General features: G+C 36.1%; 1 non-coding gene across 1 annotated transcript; it reads left to right on the forward strand.

Annotated features, from left to right (window-relative positions):
* Nucleotides 1–691: 691 nt before the first annotated feature.
* Nucleotides 692–795, forward strand: LOC122110870. The gene has a single exon (XR_006147933.1). It is a non-coding gene; the product is annotated as a U6 spliceosomal RNA (small nuclear RNA).
* Nucleotides 796–3,244: the final 2,449 nt, after the last annotated feature.

Here is a 3,244-nt window from a genome sequence, read left to right on the forward strand (position 1 = left end):
TCAGAAAGCTTGACATATGTATCCAAGAAATTAGGCTGAAAAGATGGAGATATTGTAGCTAGAAAAAAATGACATATTTGAAATATTTAGATGGTGTATTATTTTAGCCAGGATTCTACTGGCTTAGGCTACTTGTTTCAATGCAATCCTTGATTGCTGCTCTTTCCCTCTTGAAGATGTTCCAACTTGTAAGATAATACACATGTATAGCGATATCTAGTCATTTCATCACCTCTTCTAGTCCTAAAAAGATTCCATATGTCCATGATCTATTATAAGTTTGTCAAGTACTTTGCAACCTCTACTATTTACTTATTTTAAAATAAATTTTAATTCAATAATTTGAGGTAGTGAAGACCATGAGAGTGAGAGAAATAGGAAGTCCTTCTGAGTATACTGTATGAACAGGAAGGAGAATGGAGTCAAATAGGAAGACCAGGAAAAAGAAGGTAACACATGTCAAAGTCACAAAGTTACTTCCAGATATCCTTGCCACCCCATCTGATAATTCTAATATTTTTGTACATTTTTATTGTAAAAATGTTGCATAGCATGTTACAGTTGCATGAGCAAGGTAATGAGTACATTTCCTATTGAGCAATTTGAATATTTTCTTTTAAAATTGCCTTTGTAATTCAGAGCACCTTAAATATTTAATAGTATGCTTTTTAAAAATCTTGCTTTAGTATATGTGCTCAATTCAGAAGTACATATACTAAAATTGGAACAATATAGAGATTAGCATGGCCCCTTTGCAAGGATGACACACAAATTCATGAAGGGCTCCATATATTTTTGTCTTGTTAGTTTGTTTATTTGTCTTTGGGAAGGTAACAGGGACACAGAAATGGAGATGCAAAGGGTGAATATTTGCAGCAGGGATATTCACTAGACACTATGTTGAAGATGAACTATAGTGCTTATGGGGGAGGGGGGAGAAACTGGAAGAAAGTGAGGGGAGGCGTGAGATTGTCCAAAATAAATGTACTTATTAGCTGACTTATGTAACTGCAACTGCTCTGTACATAACCTTTATAATAACAATTAGAAATTAAAATAAAACAAATGTATAATTTACCATATCACTGGATGAATTCATTTTTTGTGATTTTTTAATGATTTTTAAATACCTTGTCTGAAAAATCATGATTTTATTATTATTTACTGGACATTAGCATGTCTAACAACCTTTGCCAGGGTTTTGCCCTTTTTAATCATCTTTGGTAATAATCTAGATATTATGCAAACATTTTAGGAAAATATAGTTGTTCCTATTCAGATAATGTTATCTTCTAGGGCCATAAAAACCTACCTTGCTTTGGTCTTATTAGGAGAAGAAAAAGAAGACAGAGAAGAAAGTTAAATAAAATACAATGCTAACATTTAGTATTTTTAAAGAGAGTTGGGGGGCTTTAGCATACCGGATGTAGTTGTCACTGCCAGAAAATGCTTCTGAGAAAATAAACATATACACACTCCCCAGAATGAGAAAAAAAAGTGAGAACAGGGCTTTTTTTCCCCACTTAATTTGCTGTTGGTTTCTAAAATAAATCCACCCCCACATAGGTCACTTGGAATTCACTTTGTCTACATCCTGGACTGCACGTAGGGAAGGGGGGTAAAAAAGATCCTGGGATCTGAAAGCAGGAATGTGGTAGGGCATGGGAATTGCAATGTTGTGGTGGTCACCAGAGCATAGTTTGGCTTTTCTTAAAACAAGCAAGCACCATGGACCTTTGGAATATTAGCATGTTAGTCCCGCTATCAGGCCACCTATCAGAGACTGGATGCCTGAGAAAAAGTGTGTGGGTTTGTAGCTGAAGCCTGAGGCGTTGGCAAGCTCCTCTGTCAGCCCCTGCCTGCTCTCTGACTTCCAGAACTGCTCAGCGACCTCTGCCCCTATCTGGTGTACTGTTGCAGTTCATTTCAATAATTAAACAGTTCAGACATGGCAGGATTTTTGTGTTGTCAAGAGAAAAATCAGGGCAGTGGCTTTTTCTTAATACTGAAATCAGGAATGTTTGGATTTAATTATATTAGCTAGTGCCTGTTCATTAATTTTCCCAATCACAGGGAGACATGTTTGCTGGAAAGATTGGCAATGGGTTAAAGTGGTGGTTAAGGCAGGGCATTTCAAAGGAAAGATATCTGAACTCTGACAAAATCAGATGTCTGAAATTTCAATCAAGCGCCCTGTGTTCCAGTGGCAGCTTTCCTTCACAAAATAAGACAGCTTCTCTCCCATCTGGAATCCCAGATCACTCAGAGAACTGGGATAAGTCATTGAATGCCAGCTCCAAATATGCTGATTTCTCAATGCCAAAAAAATAAACTGCTCCCTCTGAACTCCAAGTAATTGGTTGATGTACCATTTTTGAAAGTCTCTTACATCCCTACTTACTACTGCTCAGCGAAGCTTTACTACTTCACCACTTCAAGAGGGGGAAAGGCAATATAATGTACTTAGTGAAACCAGCAAATTTGCTATTTTTGCTACTTTAGCAAAAATGTTAATACTCCAAGTTTTTGTTAGAGATATCTTGGAAATTTCGCTTATTTTTCTCCTCTTTCCATAGCTTAATGTATACCTTAATGCTCCCTTTCATTATTGGCCTGGCCTTCTTTCTAGCTCTTCCCTGATGACTCTGACTTTTCTGGTAATTTTGTGGTTGTGGCTGGCTTTTGATCATTCAGATATATTTGTGGCTTATAAACGTAGCAAATTCAGTCTTCTTTATTTCCTCTTATTCTCTGACAATATATGTCTTGCTCACCTATCTTCACTGGTCTCTTTACAATCTATTGTTACCTATCTACTTTGGAAGTCGGAGAAGATTCAATGCCTGTCTAATGACAAAAATAGAAACCATAGTATTTCAAACTAATTTTGAAATGTAATTCAAATTAATAGATGATAATTGCATGTTTCTGGTGAATAAAGAATAACAGTTCATTACATATATACAATATTTATAATGATTCTATTAACCTTTTTAATTTATGAAAATATAGTATATTTCCTGGGCAGCTTTGGTTCACATCTGTAATCCTAGCTACTCAGAAGGGTGAGATCTAAGGACTGAGATTTGAAGCCAGCCAAGGCAAGAAAGTCCATGAAACACTTAACTCCACTTAAACACCAAAAAGACAGGAAAACTGTGGTGTAAATGGTAGAGAGCTACCAAATAGTGATGTTACTTATACCAAGACTCTAGGAATGAAGCTTTCTCTTTGATAACCTAAC

The sequence above is a fragment of the Dipodomys spectabilis genome, unplaced genomic scaffold, assembly GCF_019054845.1.
Source record: "Dipodomys spectabilis isolate Male_0828 unplaced genomic scaffold, ASM1905484v1 ptg000081l, whole genome shotgun sequence".
NCBI lineage: Eukaryota > Metazoa > Chordata > Mammalia > Rodentia > Heteromyidae > Dipodomys > Dipodomys spectabilis.